The sequence below is a fragment of the Symphalangus syndactylus genome, chromosome 19 (genome assembly GCF_028878055.3).
Source record: "Symphalangus syndactylus isolate Jambi chromosome 19, NHGRI_mSymSyn1-v2.1_pri, whole genome shotgun sequence".
Classification (NCBI taxonomy): domain Eukaryota; kingdom Metazoa; phylum Chordata; class Mammalia; order Primates; family Hylobatidae; genus Symphalangus; species Symphalangus syndactylus.
The window spans coordinates 56,504,207-56,524,566 of NC_072434.2; the positions used below are offsets into that span (position 1 = coordinate 56,504,207).

The 20,360-nt window shown below is 37.6% G+C and overlaps 1 pseudogene; it reads left to right on the forward strand.

The window, feature by feature from the left end:
* Positions 1–18,898: 18,898 nt before the first annotated feature.
* LOC129458265 (small ribosomal subunit protein uS2B-like) lies at positions 18,899–19,784 on the forward strand (annotated as a pseudogene).
* Positions 19,785–20,360: the final 576 nt, after the last annotated feature.

Sequence of the window (20,360 nt, forward strand, 5' to 3'; positions counted from 1 at the left end):
ATTGCCCAACAACTTACTGGCTGATTTTGGGAAAGTAACTTACCATCTCTGAGCCTCACATTACCTGTGGGTAATATGAAAGAGTTGGATTACATGATGGTTAGTGCCCTCCAACCACCAGCATTCTAGAACTTACAGTTTTAGCAAGAGTCTAGGTAGATTAAAAGCCATCTCCATGTCCTAGTTGTTACTGTGAAGGCCACACCACTGAATTTGTGTTTTGCAGTGCATTGGTCCCACAAAATAGTTTTAGGTCTTCTGCAAAAGGGAACTATAGTCAATACCTGGAAATGGTGGAGAGAACAAAATTAAGGATGTGCTCTGCTGCAGGTCTTCTTGGTTCACTTAATATGCAGATGGACATTGGGTCACTTTAAAATGGACATATTATATTTGGTATTGCACGAGTGAATACTCGTGGAATAAGTAATATGTAGAAGTTTTGGAAAAGCCCTGTGCTAATGTGTAAGAAGATCTCACCACTGCCAAGATTCTAGAAACTCCAGATTTTGACTCAGACTGTTAGAATAAGGAAGCTATTAGTAGTGAACAAAGTTATGGTTTTTGTGTGGTATCAGAGTGGGCAGGAAGGCAGAGTTAGGGCTCTGGGATGGCTGGACTGTGTATCTGACTGATTCATTCTTCTCCCTAATGCTTGAATTAACATGGGGATCTAGATTTGATATAGACCCTAGAAAACCTTCACTTGCAGGTAGAGTGAAAGAACCATGGAATATGGTGACTAAGCAGAAAAGGACTAATCATTATTGAACATCCACTGAATACTACATCTCATTTAATTCTCACAACAAATTCAAGAGATAGATCTTACTGTGCCATTTTACAACTGAGGTGATTGAAGCAAAAATAAGTTCAAAAATATGCCCAAGGTCATATACACGATAGATGGCAGACCTACAATTTGAACTTTAGTCTTTTGGGTTCCAAGGCCTGAACTCTTCCATTACAGCATGACTACGTGGCTATCATAGAAATTTTAAAACACTTTTTAAAAAATATGCTTGTTTTGGCCGTGATTTTGTTGACCATTGCTCATTTATCCTCCTCTGTTGCCTATGAGCCTCATACTTCTCTTATGTTAAATGAGAATAGTAATTTTTCTATTTCATGGAAGTTGTAGTGAGTATAGAATGAACACATTTTCTTCCTTCCTCATATTTTCCTTCCTCATTCAATTCTTTAAACTGAGGCACACTAAAAAAGAAGTTGAGCATGTCATTTGTTTTTATGCAATAGGGTCAATCCTAAGCAAGTTTTTGTTTAATGTAACTTACATAATTTCCCATGAATATTTGGAAAATATGCTTACATTGCTTGTTTTAATAAAGTACATAAGTACATAAGTCAAGTAGATGGTCATCAAATGTAAAAATCACGCTCCTCTCTCTGAGTGGGTTACAGGCACAAGTAACAAACTTTGTCTTTTTATTTATGTTATAAATAAAATTTATGAGGGAAAAAAAGAGCTCAGAGAGACTAATACTGTGTACATTCATTTTTTAGTTGTCCTTCTCAGTGAAGCTTGTGAATGAGAGAAACTCTTGTCTGTCATCCTCAGGATGCAATAAACCTTGTGATTAGTTCAGGTGAAATAACTCTTGTATTTCCTAAGTGAAACTCAGTAATCCAATTGACTTAACACTTTTTTGTTTTGCTTTTTGTGGGGCAAACTTGGTGGCTGGGTTTCACCTGACTTTGGAGTTACGCCATTGTTTGGGTTTTAGAGCATTGCCTTTTAGTGGATGCTAAGAAGCTGACCGATAGAGAGTGGAAGTAGAAGTCCTTCAGGTGTAGTTGGGACAGTAATGTGGGTTGTTATTAGTGTCTACCATTATTGAGGGTAGAAGATGAGGTAGATTGACTATCATGGCCTGACTAGAATCTCATTTCAAACCTCTGCTCAATCTTTGTGCAGTTACATGGGAGTCACCTTCTTTATGAAGTAGTCCCTGGCTAGCTCTTCCCATATGTGTCCTAGCATCAGGAGGATTTTGTATCCTGATTTTGGAATTTCAAATAACGTAACTCTCTCTACAATCACAGCATCTCTTTCTCATTGACACACACACATCTACCATGGTACTTACTCCCTCATGGGCAAGGGCCATACCTGATTTTACTCTGTGTTCCCAGGGTGTGGTGCAGGGCCTAGCATGCCATCATGTTGGAAATAATAGCAACTAACATTTCCTGAATGCTTAATGATCCCAGGCACTCTTTTAAGTGTTTAATATGGATTAATTCACTTGATCTTCACAACAACTCTATGGGGCACAGACTAATGTTATTTCCATTTTATAGGTGAATAAACCAAGGCAACACATGACTAAGTGACACATTTGAGAGAGCTCAGGGAGTGGAGGTCAGTGTTCAGACTTGGGCAGAGAGGATCCAGAGCTACCTTCTTGGTTATCACATGGTATTGTCACAGGTTGGGTTCTCTGAAGAAGAGATAGAGATAAAGTTTGTGATGGGATGTGTTTACTAGAGATTGACAACATCTGTGAGGAAGGAAGATCAGGCAGAAGGAGTGCTGCAGTAGATACTGTTAATGAGAGTTGATCTGACTTAGGCTTAGATGACTGGAGCTTTACACCCTTGATTTGCTTAGTCTTCATACATGGGCTGCTCTAAGGAAGGGTGTGACTATGAGCAAAACCGCTCCTTCTAGCTAACACACAGACCCATATGTTGCTGGCATCTGGAGGCTGTGTGTTCATCACACCTTTCATAGCTGGTCAAGTCCTTCCTTGAAAGGAATATGGACAGCTCATACCCTTGTCAACCATATATCATAGTCTCTCAGAGGAAATATAATAACCATTTGTTAAATTAACAGAATGTTTATTAGTTATAATAACTATAATAATGACTGTAACTTCTTGGGTAGTTACTATGTACCATATAAATATGGCTACAATTTATTGAGTCATTAATCATCATTAGAATACACTGAGGTTAACACTATTTTACATAACCTCATTTTACTACTAATAAAATAGAGATCTACTGAAGTTAACATGTCCAAGATTCTATAATGAATAAGTGGGAGAGCTATGATCCTCTCCGAGTCCATCTGACACTGGAGTCCACACTCCTAACCTCTAGGTATGTATTTCCTCAAATTGTTTGTTGTGAGCTTCTCTGGAGCAGAGACCATCAATTTCGTGATGACTAGCAATAGTAATGTCTGACACATAGTAATGCCAGTCCATAGACTGAGTATATTTTTGTCGAATGAATGATTAGTTGGTCTTCCATTAAAAATAATTTAATAATTTAGCAACTTTTATTGAAAACAATTGAGCATTTAATCAGGCAAATAAAGCCATAAAAGTTATAAATCTTTGTTTATTTAACAAGTCTAGTCAAAGCTAAGAATCGTTAGTGAAAAGAACAGGAAGAACACAAGCAAGCACACACACACAGAGCCACAAAGTGTGCAGAGGTGGCTAGCTGGCATATTGAGCAAACCAATCAAGGTAAATGAGAGGCTACATGCTCCTATAGAAAGAGCATTGGCCTAGAATTAGAGAGGTTTTAATTGCAGGCATTTCACTCAAGTAAGTTTGTCATTGACAAGTCACTTCACTATTCTTATTTCTGAAATGAGGAATTAAGTGTGGGAGATGATCCTCAAGTTTCCTTTATTACTGACATGCTATAATTCTTAGAACTTATTTGGAAGTGACAGCAGGCATTTTGTGAAGGAACAGAGAGTGGAACCAGAACTGGTGGGTGTAGATACAGGAAGAAAATTTCAGTTCCATATGATCAAGCATATTCTAAAGAACAGCATTGTGAGGAAGTGATTCCTCCTTCATTAAAAGTGTTTAAGCAGAAGCTGACCTCTGCTTAACACCATGCTGAGGAGCTCTGGGTGGGCTCTCTGTGTGGGGTCAAAGGCTGGATGAGATTCTCATAAAGGTCAATGAAATCTAGGAGCCTGTGGCTGTAAAAGGCAACAAATAATATTAGATATCATCAAAGTGTCAAAGAGAGCAGAGTGACAGATTATAGCCTGGGACATAGTAGCTGCTCAATAAATATCTTGAAAGAATGAATATTTAAAATCATTTAATAATAAATCAGTACTTAAGAGTAGGGTTGAATGTAATTGATATATACAATCTCAGATAGCTTGAAGTTAAAATGATAATATCAATGTGAAGGTGTTTTGCAAATTGGAAATGTCATAGTTTGGGTTTCCCCAAAAACAGCAACAACAACTGTGCCTGAGACAAAGACTAAGGTGCAGATAATGTTGTTGCATTCCCAGTAATTAAAAAATAGTTAATAAAAATTGCTGAGTACCTATAATAGATCCTAAATAGAGAATATCCACAGCAACTATTCCTACTAAAGAGTGAGGATTTTCCTGAGGATAAAGGAGCTCTAGGCAGAGGAAAAAAGTATTTCAAAGGACTGAATGTAACAGAGTAATTGGCATTCTCTAGGAAAGAAAGATATTTTTATTTCCAGCCTGGTCACGAGGAAATTGAGTAAGCCTAGAAAACTAGGCAAGTGAAGATTATAAAGGCTTTGTGAGCCATATCTGAGATTGGGCAAATTTAAATATATTGAACTAATGCAAAATGTCCTTAAAACTGTAGAAAATAACAAAACTGAAGTCAATAAACAGCAAGAAAGTAAAAAGAGTTAAATTCAAATGATAAAAGTGCCCATGAAGAGCAGAAACTCAAGCATGAATAATATTTAAGTTTGACAGACATTTTTTACACAAAATGCAGGGAAAGCTCATCTAAAAAGAATTGTGTCTTTTCTTTCATTTTCATCTTTTTTTTTTTTTTTTTTTTGAGATGGAGTTTGTTCTTGTTGCCCAGGCTGGAGTACAATGGCGTGATCTCGGCTCACTGCAATCACTGCCTCCCAGGTTCAAGCGATTCTCTTGCCTTAGCCTCCCAAGTAGCTAGAATTACAGGCATGTGCCACCACGCTGAGCTAATTTTGTATTTTTAGTAGAGACGGGGTTTCTCCATGTTGGTTAGGCTGGTCTCAAACTCCCAACCTCAGGTGATCTGCCCACCTCAGCCTCCCAAAGTGCTGGGATTATAGGCGTGAGCCATCACATCCAGCCTCATTTTCTTCTTTTTTCTTTCCTTTTTTTCTTTTCCTTTGTTCTTTCTTCCTTCTCTTCCTCTCTCTCATTCTCTCATTCAACAATATCAAACATGTTGGAAATGAGCCACAAATTATAAATTTTAATCTGACCTTCTACTGTTGGAGATTCCCTATCAGTAAATGCATTTGTAATTTATACAAAATAAATATATGTAAATTTGAAGTTCAGAGGCAGGTTTATATCTATGTAGTGCACACTAAAAGCATTTTAGAAGGAAAGAAAAGGACTTAGGTGATGTTTAGGAGTTACTATGTTTGAATATAAAAGACAGCTATCAACAGCACTTTACTGATTACAGAAATCCCAATCTGATGCTGAAATATTGAGCCCTTTAGAGTGTCTTGAAGGTGCCATGCTGCTTCATGCCTCTGTGCTTTTGCATATATTCCTTCCCCACCCAGACTGAATACCCTACAGCCAGCCTTAGCTGAGCACCAGCTTCACCCATCCAGCTAATATGTGCATATTTTGTCTCATTTATGTCCCCACAGTACCTTGTACTTACGTTAGCATTGCCCTGAGCCCAGTGTTTCTCAATCTTTAATATGTACAGGAATACCCCAGGACCTTGTGAAAATGCAGATTATAATTCAGTAGGTCTGGGATAGGACCAATATTCTGCATTTTTAACATTCTTTTAGATGATGATAATGATGTTGGTCCTTGAACCACACTTGGAGTGACAAGGTCATGGCTCACACCATAGCAATAATTAGATTACTTGTCTGTTTTGACTGTTAACACCAAGAATTTTTTTTATTCCTATTGCATAAGTCTGGCACAGAATAAGATACTCAGTAAATTTCTGGTCAATGAATACATAAGTATTATCTCAATAGTTCACTATAATGACCTAAAACTACTAGCCTTTTTCTTTTTCTAAGGAGAAAAAAAGACTCAGAGAAGTTAAATAACTAGTTAGAAAGTGATGGAACGAGAACTCCAACGCACCTCTGCTAACTCAATGTCTTGTGTGCTGTTCACTCTGCCATTTGCCTTCCAAAATGCAAACACAATGCAGGTTAGATCTGAGGAGTGGAGAGGCTTAAAAAACTAATAAAATACAACTATTCCAAATGTCTTGTTTAAGAGATTGTAACTTTAAAATTTTAGCCTTAGAGAATACAGATAATATGGAGTTGCAGGAAATCCTTGGTCTTGAGAGATTTGGACCACACTTCCAACTTTGACGTTCTATACCATTCTCACAGCTGAACAAATATGACATATATAATTGTTGAGCCCACCACTGATTTTATGAATTAATTCTTGGGATTTATGGTGTTTTGTTCTCTCTTTTCAAAGCACCTTACAATCGTTAATTATTTAAGCTGCCTTACATCCCTCAGAGGAAGGACAAGGATATTATTCTGTCCTGATCCTGGGGGGAGGTGGAGGTCGAGAGAGGTGGAATACCAGTGGTTGCCAGAGTCAAGGGGAGGAGAGATCAGGTTGCACCTGAGTGAACTCAGAAAGTTTTATTATTGAGGAAATCCTGCAGGTGAGATGGGACAGGGGCTTCTTTCATGGATTTTTGGGTTAGTAGATGACAGTGCAAAGGCCATTCTTGATACCTAACCATAAGAATAATAGCTATCATTTTTTGAATACTTACTATTAATATATGGCAGATGGTCTACCATGCCATTAAACATTTTTAGTTTAATTTCAAATGAGAAATGTGAGTTGGCTGATGATAAAAATAATAGCTACCGTTTACTGAAAAATTTGTTTATTTGAGATGGAATCTCATTTTGTTACTTAGGCTGGAGTGCAGAGGTATGAACACAACTCACTGTAGCCTTGACTTTCCAGGCTCAAGTGATCCTCCCACCTCAGTCTCCCAAGGCTGAGGTCCCTCCTGGGACCACAGGCACATGCCACCACGCACAGCTAAATTTTTTTGTATTTTTTAAGACAGGGTTTCACCATGTTTTCCAGGCTCGTCTTGAACTCCTGGGCTCAAATGATCCACCCACCTCAGCCTCCCAAATTGCTGAGATTACAGGTGTGAGCTACCATGCCTGGCCCATTTATTGAGAACTTAACATGTTTTGCCTTTTTGGATCCTTGGAGCAACCTCATAAAGCTCCTACATTACAGTAGACAATTGAATAACCCAAGTCACATACTTGATACATAATAAAACTGAGGTTTGAATCTTGGATTTATCTGCTTCCAAAGCCTGAGGTCTCTCCATTTAGTTCTACTGGCAAATCATTGACTATCTCTGAACCTCAGTTTCTTCATTTGTAAAATGGGGATAATAATATCGAAATTATAGGACATAATGAGGATTCACTATGATAATATCCTTGGCACTCAATAAGGATATGGTAGAAAGATTATGAGTTCTAACATAGTAAAGACTGGGGTTTGAATTTAATCTTAATACTTAATAACCATAATATCTTACGTTTGTTACTTAGCTTTCTGAATTTCAATTTTCTTACCTGTAAAATAGTGATAATATTAGCTACCTTACAGGTTTTGGTGAGGATTAAATAAAAGGATCCACACAAAGTGCCTAATTCAGTGCTTGGCACATAGCAGTACTCAATGTAAGCTGTGATTTTTGGCTTGTTTGTTTTGTTTTTTCTCCTTCTTTCCCCTTCTGGGCTGTCTTCTCCGATATTCTTACTTTTGGATTGTCTGTCAATAAACAACACCACCATCTTCTCAAATGCTATGTAAAATCTCGAAATTCATTTAAAACAATTTCTTATCCTTGTCATTCTCATTTAACCAACTGCCAGTCCTATTTAGTTAACTATATTGGACATAGAACTGTTTCATCAGCATCTACCAGCATTCTGATTTTAAAGTCCTCCTACTTTGTGAGTCACAATTATAAGAACCCACATTACTTATTTCCTTTGACTTGCCTGAAGCAGGAATGCTGGTAAATTCTTATGCCAGTTTCTCAGTATTCTACTGAGGAGATGTCCTCTATACCTCTGCGCCTATGCAAATAAAGGAGAAAAAGAAAGAAAAATCCACTTGAGATGTTTTATTCTAAGTGTGTGAGTATCTCTGATGTTTGATGCCCGTGACTTTTCAGCAATTGGAGTCAACATCCCTGGAGACTATTTTTTTGCCATCAAACAAACATTTGGTAATAAATTGAATCAAATTTCTCTCCCTCCACCGTCCCCGCATCGCCTCACCTTGCCTCAATGTCTGGGTAAGCTCTTAAGTTTCTCAGAAAAGCTCTGAAATCCAGGTGCAATGAATCACCCTCGCATGATAGAAAATAGTAAATAATAAATGCTATTAGAGTGAACAATGGCCTCTTCTTCTCATTCTCTTCTTCACTATTGACAACATGGCTTTGGGACCTCGAGGAGATTAGAGAGGGGAAAATTTTGCCCAACCGTTGCTATGACATATGCCCAGAAACTTCCAACACACGTTTGGTGCTTGCCCAGGGCCTATTGGCTCAATCACCAACCTTCAGTTTCCATTCTCTGGGCTGTGGAAATCTAGGACCTCTCACCCTACAAAGCCTCCACTTCACTGGCTGAGCTGCACCAGGTGGCTCATTGACTCATGCATCTTATGGCTTCATTTGAGACTCTGGGCTAGGGACTGATTAGAGCTTTGTCTCCAAAATGCTGCAGGTTTGGCCGGGCGTGGTGGCTCACGCTTGTAATCCCAGCACTTTGGGAGGCCGAGGCAGGCGGATCACGAGGTCAGGAGATTGAGACCACGATGAAACCCCGTCTCTACTAAAAATACAAAAAATTAGCCGGGCGTGGTGGCGGGCGCCTGTAGTCCCAGCTACTCAGAGAGGCTGAGGCAGGAGAATGGCGTGAACCCGGGAGGCGGAGCTCAAAAAAAAAAAAAAAAAATGCTACAAGTTTCCAGATGAATTGGCCTCTATAAGAGTTCTGATTAAATGGTATATAAAATAATGGAGAACTCTTTTGCTGATTTTAACTTTGGGAAAAAAATTGGAGAAACTAGACTCTTCACTTCTATGCAAGATATTTTCCAGTTCAAAGATATTTCTATTCCTGCTTTTTTACCATGCAACAGCAATAGTAACACAGGGACATTAATGGGTAACACCTGTGTGGAGATAAAGATGTGCCAGAAATTATTCTAAGCATTTAAAATATATTAATTCATATAATCCTCACAATAGTCCTATGGGACATGCATAATATTATTATTCCATCATTATTATTCTGATTTTGAGATTAGACATTGAGAGATTAAGCAATTTACCTGTGTTCTAATCCAGGTGTTCTGGCTCCAGAGTTAGTGTGCTAAACAATAGTAAGTATGAAATAGTAAGGTATACCTTGCATAGATATTTAGAGTTTACAACAAGTGTTCATATATATTATCTCATTTTATTACCACAAGAATCTACTAGAGTAGACAAAGAATATCTGTTATTCCTTCATCACTGGGAGGCTGTAATATTATAATAGCTAAGAGCATGAACTTTGAATTTAGAAGAATACAGGCTTGAATTTTTGCTCTGAATTTCTGAGTCTCTATTTCTTCACCAGTAAAATGGGGGTTACAATGCCATTTTCTAAAATTTTTGTGAGGAGTAAATGAAATAACGTAAACAAAGCACTTCATGCTGCACTGAGTAAATGTTAACAGCTAGCCTTCCTCCCTTCTTCCCTTCCTTCTTTCTTTTCTTTCTTCCATACTTCCTCCCCTCTCTGAATAAATACTGGGCTTTGTATCTGTACTAAATTATATATACACAAAATTATACATATATTTTTATATATGATATATGGATACTCATATTAAATCTATTTTATATAAAATATAAAACATAATATAATCAGTTTACTCTCTTAATCCTATTTCAGGCATTGGTGAGGATAAATTAAGTTAGAGATTGATTTGAAAGAATAAGTAGTATAGTTCAAAGTATATTTATTGTGTACCTCTTATGAGCAGTTGTTGTACTAGGAAGGGAATGTGGGTATAAAAATAATTAGATGTGATCCCTGCCCTCAAGCAGCACATACTACTTGATGGATGAAAGCAAGAAAACTTATTGAGGGCTCACTCTGTGGCAAGTACTGTATATTACATATAAAATCTCATTATGATCTCATTTGGCTGCTGAGGAAACTGAGGCTTGGAGAAAGAGGTAGAGTGATTGTCTCTAGATCATTGTTATCTGATAATATTTTCTAGATAATGTGAATATTCTATTTGTGCTGTCCAATGTGGACACTAGACTGTTGATTACTTGAAATGTGGCCAGTGCAGCTCAGAAACTAAATATTTAATTTTATGTAATCTTTATTCATTTATATTTAAATAGACACCTGTAGCTGGTTGTTGCCATATTGGAGAGGGCAGCTGCAGAAGATGAAATAGCTGGAAGTAGTAGACTCTGCCATCTGAGCCCTGCTCTTCTTGACTGCAAAGCTAGGAGTTTTTTTTTTTCCATTATGTGAGTAAGCATGGCTCAAGGCTTCCAAACTTTTCCTAATGTGTTAGGGGAAAACCCCTTGCCAGCAGAAGACAGGCAGTCCTGATGGCAGGGGTAATGTGAAGAACATCCACCCACACATGGCACACACATTTCCTCCTTGCGCAGAGCGAGGACCAGGACTGTGAGCACTCATCCTTTTATACTACAGCCCTAACAACTAGGAAGCTTTTGCATGCGTGGATTTCCCTTTGTTGCAATAGCAATCTTTGAAAAATTTCTAGTGTTATTGACACAATAAGAAGACCAACTAAGGTCCTAAGTAGGGAGGACTTCTGAAATCCTTTAGTGGGAAAATAGGAAAAAGGCTGCTTGTTGTTAGGGTGAGGCATTATAACACTACAGGTCAAAGGCTTTTAGATTTTTTTGTTGCCATCTTCAGGATTTCAAAAGCCATATCACCAACAATACGTTTGCTGCCAACCTGAATATAAAGATGTGATGACTCAATTCTTCCTATGGCCTGGGCTGACAAAAAGACTTCAGAATTCTAAATAAATGCAGTTGGCCCTTGAACAACATGGGTTTGAACTGCACGGGGCCACTTACACCAGACTTTTTTTCAACCAAACATGGGTGGAAAGTATTCATGGCATGTATACATGGGTGCCACAGGGCCAGCTACTGGAATTGAGTATGCACGGATTTGGGTATATGTGGGAAGTTCTGCTACCACAGGTCCTTGTTACAATAGGGACGACTGTAGTAGCATTTGTTTTTTGGTCTTTACTATTGCTCTCATTATTATTATTATTATTAAGGCATTTAGTTTGTATAGGAAACACCAGGCGGGGCAGGTGTTAGATACATTACCATACATGCAGAGAATTTGTGTGTGTAAGGCAGTAAATAGCCTTATAATTTCTGGAAAAATGATTTATTCACTAATTTATTCATTCAGCCAATACTGATAATTAACAAAATTCAGAAACAATCAAATAAAATACTGATACTGACAGATAGGTGCCAGAAAGAAAATGCTCAGGAAGCTGCAGTAGTAGAGAAAGAACTACTTTGGACAAGATAGTTAGGAACTTTCTAAAGAGGTGACCTAAAGCTCACACATGGATGTTGAAGGGCAAGCCATGAAAGTGACTGGGAAGAGCATTCTGAGCAGAGGAAGTTTTAAAAAAGGCTTTGACGCACACCGGATCTTGAAACATTCAAGAGTAATTATCAAATTTCTGATGCTTATCAGATGTTTAAGAGAGGATGTCAAGTAGGCAATTGGATATGCAGATATAGAACTCAGGGGAGAGGACTTGTTGGATAAATAAATTTGGGTGTCATCAATCATAGATGGTATTAAAATAATGGGGCTGGATGAGATCACTTATAAGCTGTGTAGGTAGGAAAGAAACAAAGGACTAAGACCGAACCTGAGGAACTACAACATTTAGAGATTAAGCAAAAAAGTAAGGCAATACAGAGAAAAATTAAAAGCAGAAGCTCAGAAAATGAGAGGAAAATCAGGACTGGTGTCATAAAAGCCCTACAGAAAATAGTCTTTTGAGGAAGAGGTGGCCAAAGAGGTCAAACCCTACTGGGAGTAACATGCAGCAGAGGACCCACTGGATTTGGCAGGAGAAAAGACCACTGACAAACTTATGGGAAGTTCCATCAAGGTAGTAGAGATGGAGGCCTATTAGAGTGTATTGAAGAGTGAAAGGGGAAATATTCTCTTGTATATTTCCCTTTTTTCTTTGTGAAATTTTGCTGTAAAGAAAATAGAACATGACAGTAGCTGGAAGGGGATGTGGAATCAAAAGTTTTTAAGGTGAACAATATTTGAGAATATGTTGATGAAAAGGATTCAACAGAGTGGAAGAGACAGGCAATGCAGAATAGAAAGAGGGTAATCAAAGAACTAGCATTCATGAGAAATGAGAATGAAACTGAGCATAGCTGAGCAGCTGGTCCTTGGAAGGAAGAGAGATTGTAACTGTAGGGAGGGAGGAGAAGAAACATCCAGAGAAAGGAGGGGTTATGGATTAACAGTGGGGAAATGAGGAGCTACCCTTTGTTGGCTTCATTTTCTCACTGAAGTCAGGCAAGGGCATCAAATGAATGTTAGGACTGTGGAAGGAGGCAGAGTGCTTGAGAAGAGCAAAAATATAAAACAGGTGTCTTGAAAATGTAGGAAGTAAACCACCTAAGTAATCGGTTGTAATGTTCATCAGTGTTGAGTGCCCAATTGGGACTCAAGATTTGTGATTACAGTGTTAAAGTGAAGTAGACTCTTAATTGTGTAATTTTCCTCTAGGAGTGGGCACAGAGGAGACAGATTCAGCCAGAGTTGGAACTTTGTCATGTGAAAGACGGGCAAAGGGGTTGAGACTTTTGTAAAGGAGTTATTAAAATGATAGGCCCAGGAAAACTTGATGAGGTGGGTCAATGGCTTAGAAATCAAGAATTGCTGCGTGAAGTTGCTAGAGAAAGTAAGCAGGAAGGGTTGGAGGTGAGGATCACAAAGCGAGATGCTTGAGAATGAAATTTAGGAGGTGGTGCATTTACTGGGGATGCCAAGGCTCAGACTGTGACCGTGGGAATGAAGAAGAAGGTCATTGGAGGAGAAGTGGTCAAGCAACTGACAAACTGGAGTGTTGACTGGGCCAGCAAGATGGCTGATGGAGAAATAATAAGGCCAGATTTTAGAGTAGAAAGTTTGAATTATTTAGGAGTTGTTATGAAATTCATGCTTTTTCTTTGCTCTATGAGATGCAGCAGTGTGTTAGAGTCACTCTGGGATAGGACCAATGTGAATTCTATCACTTAAAGTGTGGAACTCTGGGCAATCTTCTCCTTTCCTTTATCCTCAACTCTCTCCCTTTCTTCCTTCCTTTCTTTTTGAGACTCTCCTAGATTTCAAGCATCATGCAAGGTGATAGGGATATAATAGTGAGAAAGGAGACATAGCATCTGCTTCATAAGGCTTATACCAGAGATAGCGACAATCCAATAATTAGACAAATGTATACTTATGAAATGTGCCAAACGCTGTAAAATAAAGTATTAGTGGCTATTAGATTTTGTAACAAATAATCTGCCTTCATTAAGGAGGAGAGAGAGTCAGGGAAACTTTCCCTGAGGAAAGGATGTTGAGATGAGATCTTGAAGGATGAATAGGAGTTAACTTGGACTGTGGTGCAGGGGCTAGGAGAGATAGGGATTATGTTACAGGCAGAAGGACCTGTATATGCAAAATCGCTGGGGTTAAAGGGATCTTGTCCTTTGGAAAAACTGACATATAAGATTAGTGTGTCTGGAGCTTAGACAGCAAAGGGATGAGATGGGGTTGAAAAGCTGAGTGGAGGCCAGGCTTTGCAACATGATTTAGGTTACATAAGGATTTTAGTCTTTAACTCAAAAGTGACATGAATAATTTGAAAAGGTTTGTGTAAAGAAGTTGCAGAGTGCTAGTTGTATTTTTCAAGAGATCATTTGCTACTGTGTAATGAAAATTGAAGGGTGATAGAGGTGAACTTGGAAATTATCTGTAGTGAATGGTAGTAAGTCCGGGTGAGAGAATAATTAGCCTCAGTGTAAAAAATGTTGGGTGGAAAGAAGTGAATGGACTTGAGGAATAATTAGAAAAGTAGGACTATAAGATGGTATGAATGAGTGGATTGCAAGGAAAGGAAGGAATCAAGAATTATGTTAATTTTAGGTTTATGGCATCTCACCAAGCTTTGTCTTCATCTCCATAATAGAAATTACGTATGTGAAAGTGCATTATAGCATGCTATTTTTATTATCTGTGAGAATATTTAGGAGGGAACTATATACTAATAAGCTAATCATCAGGTGGTCTATTTCTCAAAGTAGATGATAAGATCCTTCAGGACAGAGACTAACTATACATTATTTTATGTCTCTAGTTCATATAATATTGTACCCATCACAGGGTAATTAGTTTTGCCCTCTGTGTTGGTCCTTGATCTTTTTGCCCTGAGATTCAGCCGTACACTTCCCTACTTGCTTTTATATTGTAACGGGCTGGTTCCTGAAGTCTCTTACCTTAGGCTCCTGCATCAACCAGCTAGCTTCTGTCTGGATTTGCCTGTTGCAATGTACTGGAGAGATTGCAATAGGAAGAAGGGAGAAGCCAGGGGTTTTCTCTCTGTGTCTTGGGTAGTATCTGAGGCTCTTGACTCATGGTGATTCTAGGTTCAGCCAGGTGACCTGGATGCTTAGGTACTTGTCTTTGCTTTTTAAGCCTAGGGGTAGTAGTAACTCCCTGCTGTTGCTAATCTCTGGGGTGCCTCATGGTCTCTTGTGCAGCCTCTCACTCTTTCATCACCTGTATAACCAATTTCTCATATTAAAATTTTCCATTTTAGACATTTAGAATAGTTTTTGTTACATCCTGTGAGGTTAGATCTTGACTTATACACACATGGGCCAACTTTGATTAATTGTCAAATAGCATTCTTTTCCACAATGCAATATTTATGTACAAATAAACTTTGAAACTTTAAAACAATAAAAAACAAGATACTTTCAACATAAACAAATATCAAAATTATAAACAAACTTAGAATGGTATTCCTTGTAATTTAGCAATAGCAACATTAATTATAAGTTTTTTAAACTTATTTTTTCAGCTGACTGAGCTTCAGAGCTGAGACAAATGTTTCACTTAGTGTTCTTTAAATAGTGTTTAGCTAGTTCTAATTTGAAGAAAAAACATTCATCAGTAGAGACAGAGAGAGAAATCAAAAAATAAAATAAACAAGTAACATACTTTGGAAAAACTTGTCATTATGTCATAGTATTACATGCTATCTTGCCAAATTTATGGATAGTTTTAATCTTTTGTTTCACTTGGTAATGGTTTTATACAAAACGTGATATCATGGGCAAGGATTCTGTTATGTTGCTTGAAAATTTACTTGGAGTCTTCTCTGTGTTCCTTACAATAGACTGTTTTTTCAAGATAGCATTATTAGTTGATTTACTGATATACTTACTGGCTTATTAAAAATTTATGGAATGACTACTGTATTTTCCTTAAAAAATAAAATATTTATGTAAAGAACAATTCTTTAATGGGCCTTCCTTGAACGTTATTGAGGTTATCAATCTATTTTTGAAATAATTTATTCAGGTGAAATTCATATAACAAAATTACCCATTTTACAGTGAACAACTCAGGGCAGTTAGTACATCCATAATATTGTGTAATTATCACCTCTATATGGTTCCAAAACATTTCCATCATTCCCAAGTAGAACTCTTTAGCTATTAAGTAGTTTCTTCCCATTCCCTCTGCCTCTAGGCCCTGACAACCACCAATCTTCATTCTTTATGGATTTACCTAATCTTGATATCTCATAAAAATAAAATCAGATGAGATGAGACCTTTTGTATCTGGTTTATTTCATGGCTGAATAATAATCCACTTGCATGTACAGTCATCCTTTGGTATCCATGGGGGATTGGTTCCAGGTAGTATTTGCATGTAACTTATGCACATCCTCTTGTATACATTAAATTATCTCTAGATTACTTATAATATTTACTGCAATGTAAATACTATATAAAAATTGTTACACTATATCATTTAGGAAATAATGACAAGAAAAAAGGTATGTACATATTCAGTACAGACACAATGTTTTTGAATATTTTTGATTCATAGTTGGTTGAATCCATGGATGCAAAACCCAGGATATGGAGGGCTAACTGAATATAATACACATTTGTTTATCCTTTCATCTGTTGATGGACATTTGAAATGTTTCTGTCTTTTGGCTATTGTGAATAGTGCTGCTATTAACAATTATGTGCACATGTGCTTGTTTGCATACCTGTTTTTATTTCTTTTGAAGATAGCCCTGAAAGTGGAATTGTGGGGTCATATGACAATTTTGTGTTTAACTTCTTGAAGAATTGCCAAATTATTTTCCACGGTGGCTGAACTTTTTTACATTCCTAACAGCAATGTACAAGAGTTCCAATTTATCTGTGTCCTGGCCAATACTTGTTCTTTTCTGCTTTAAATATTACTATAGTCGTCCTAGTGGGTGTGAGGTAGTACTTCATTGTAGTTTTGATTTGCTTTTCCCAAATGACTAACAATGTTGAGCATTTTCTCATGTGCTTGTTGGCCATTTGTATATCTTCACTGGCGAGGTGTCTGTTTAAGTCCTTTGTCCCACTTTTTTTTTTTTTTTTTTTTGAGACGGAGTCTCGCTCTGTCGCCCAGGCTAGAGTGCAGTGGCGCAATCTCGGCTCACTGCAAGCTCCGCCTCCCGGGTTCACGCCATTCTCCTGCCTCAGCCTCTCCGAGTAGCTGGGACTACAGGCGCCCGCCACCACCCCCGGCTAATTTTTTTGTATTTTAAGTAGAGACGGGGTTTCACCGTGGTCTCGATCTCCTGACCTCGTGATCCACCCACGTCGGCCTCCCAAAGTGCTGGGATTATAAGCGTGAGCCACCGCGCCCGGCTTTGCCCCACTTTTAAATTGGGTTGTCTTTTTGTTGTTGAGATGTGGGAGTTTGTTAGATATTCTGGATACTAGGCTTTCGTCAGATATATCATTTGCAAATATTTTCTCTTATTCTGTAGGTTTTCTTTTCACTTTCTTTTTAATGTCCCTTGAAACACGAAAGTTTTAAATTTTGATGAAGTCTAATCTATCTGCTTTTTCTTTTGCTGCTAATGCTTTTGATGTCACATCCAAGAATCCATTGCCAAACTCCTTTGGCAATGATGAAGACTGATCTGCTTTTATTTCATTAATTTTTTAAAAATAAATTTTGTTATGTATATTTAAGGCATATAACATGATCATGTTATGGAATACATATAGATAGTAATAAGCTTACTATATGGAAGCAAATTAACATATCCATCATCTCACAGTTACTTTTTTTGCATGTGGCAGGAGCAGTTAAAATCTACTCATTTGGCATGAATTGCAAATACAGTGCAAGTTTATTATTTATATCCCTCATGTTATACATTACATTTCTAGATCTGTTTATTCTACATATCTGCTACTTTGTATGCTCGACCTACATCTCCCCATTTCCTTCCCATTTCTACTCTCCCCTGCTGTTGGTAACCAATATTTTGTTCTCTGTATCTGTATATTTAATTTTTTTTTAGATTCCATATATAAGTGAGATCACGCAATATTTTTCTCTCTGTGTCTAGCTGATTTTACTTCGTATAATGTCCTCCAAGCTCATCCATGTTGTAAAACATGGCAAGAGCTTGTTATTTTTTAGGGCTTAATAATATTCATATATATATGCCACTATTTCTTTACCGTTCATTCATCAATACACACTTAGGTTGCTTCCATATCTTGGCTATTGTGCATAATGCTGCAATGAACACAGGCAGGAGATATCTTTGTAAGATAGTGATTTTATTTTCTTTGGGTATTTGCCCAGAAAAAGGTGTGCTGGGCCATATGGTAGTTCTATTTTTAATTTATTTAGAAACCTCCATACTGGTTTTCATAATAATCATACCAGTCTTCATTTTCACCAACAGTGCACAAGAGCTCCCTTTTCTTCACACCCTCACCAACATTTGTCTTTTGACTTTTTAGTTGCCATGCAAACAAATATGAGGTAGTATCTCATGATGGTTTTGATTTGCATTTCCCTGATTAATGATGTTGAACACCTATTTGTATCCCTTTTGGCAATTTTTTTAACTTCTTTTGAGAAATGTCTCTTCAAGTCTTTTGCCCATTTTAAAATCAGCTTATTTGTTTTACTGCTATTGAGTTGTATGAGCTCTTTATAAATTTTGCACATTAACCCTTTATTAGGTATATGGTTTGCAAATATTTTTCCCTATCTGTAGGCTGCTATTTCCTTTTGTTGATTGTTTCCTTTGCTGTGCAGAAGGTTTTTGGAATGATGTAGTGCCATTTATTTATTTTTGAATTCGTTGCCTGAGCTTTTAATGTAATATCTAAGAAGTTATTGCCAAGACTAATGTCCAGGAGTTTCCCCCATATTCTCTTCTAGGAGTTTCTATAATTTCTAACCTTATATTTAAGCTTTTTATCCATTTTGAGTTGGTTTTTGTGCATGGTATAAAATAAGCATCCAGTTTCATTCTTTTGCATGTGGAAATAGTTTTCTTAGTATCATTATTTGAAGAGACTATTCTTTCCCCATTGTGTCCTCTTGGTGCCTTTGTCAGAAATTAGTTGACTGTAGCCATGTTACATATAGAGGTGTCCAAACGGTGCTGTTGTGGATTTCTGTCATAATTTAAAGGGAAACTTTCACAATGTCCAAAGCCCTTGATGTCCTGCAAATGAAAGAGGAGGATGTTCTTAAGTTTTTTGCGGCAGGAACCAATTTAGGTGGAAACAACCTTGACTTCAAAATGGAACAGTACACCTATGAGAGGAAAAGTGATGGCATCTACATCATAAATATGAGGAGGACCTGGGAGAAGCTTCTGCTGGCAGCTTGTATCTTTGTTGCCACTGAAAACTCTGCTGATGTCCATGTCATATCCTCCAAGAATACTAGCCAATGGGCCTTGCTAAAGTTTGCTGCTGCCATTGAAGCTACTCCTATTACTTGCTACTTCACTGAAAACGTCACTAACCAGATCCAGATGGTCTTTTGGAAGCCATGGGTTCTGATGGTTACTGAGCCCAGGGTTGACCACCATCCTCTCATAGAGGCATCTTATGGTAACCTGCCTACCATTGGTTTGTGTGACACAGATTCTCCTCTGCACTATGTGGATATTGCCATCCCATGCAACAACAAGGGAACTCACTTAGTGGGTTTTATGTGATGGATGCTGGCCTGGGAAATGGTTTGCATGCATGGCACCATTTCCTGTGAACACCTATGAGGGGTTATGCCTGATCTCTACTTCTACAGAGATCATGTCTTAAAAAGGACGAACAGGCTGCTGCTGAAAAAGCTGTAACCAAGTAGGAATTTCAGATTGAATAGACTGCTTCAGCTGCTGAGTTTACTGCTACTCAACCTGAGATTGCAGACTGGTCTGAAGGTGTGCAGCACGGGTGCCCTCTGTGCCTATTTAGTAGTTCCCTACTGAAGACTGGAGCACTCAGCCTGCCATGGAAGACTGGTCAGCAGCTCCCACTGCTCAGGCCACTGAATGGGTAGGAACAACCACTGAGTGGTTTTAAGATGTTTTTCCACAGACTGTTAAGCAACACAAAAATAAGGTTGATGGAAAATAATCATCAGTTTCTTACAAAATTTAGTTGACTGTATATGTTTGGATTTATTTCTGGGTTCTCTATTTTGTTCCACTGGTCTATGTGTCTGTTTTTATGCTAGTTCCGTACTGTTTTGATTATTATACCTTTGTGATTTAATTTAAAATCAGGAAATATGATGCTCCCAGTTTTGTTTTTCTTACATAGAATTGTTTTGACTATTTTAAGTTTCTTATGTTTCTATACAAATTTTGGAATTGTTTTCCACTACTACTGTAAAGAATACCATTGGGATTTTCCCAATTTCATTGAATTATTTATTTGTGTTCTTGTATATTTTGCTTAGTTTCCTTAAGACCATTATTTTGAATTCCGTTTCATGTAATTCATAAATTTTCATTTCTTTGGGGTCAGTTACTGAAGAATTATTGTGTTCCTTTGGTGGTTTCATTTTCTTGCTTTTTTGTTTTTTGTTTTTCTGCATTGATGTCTCAAATCTGATGATGCAATCACCTCCTCCAAACTTTAAATAGTAGCTTTTGT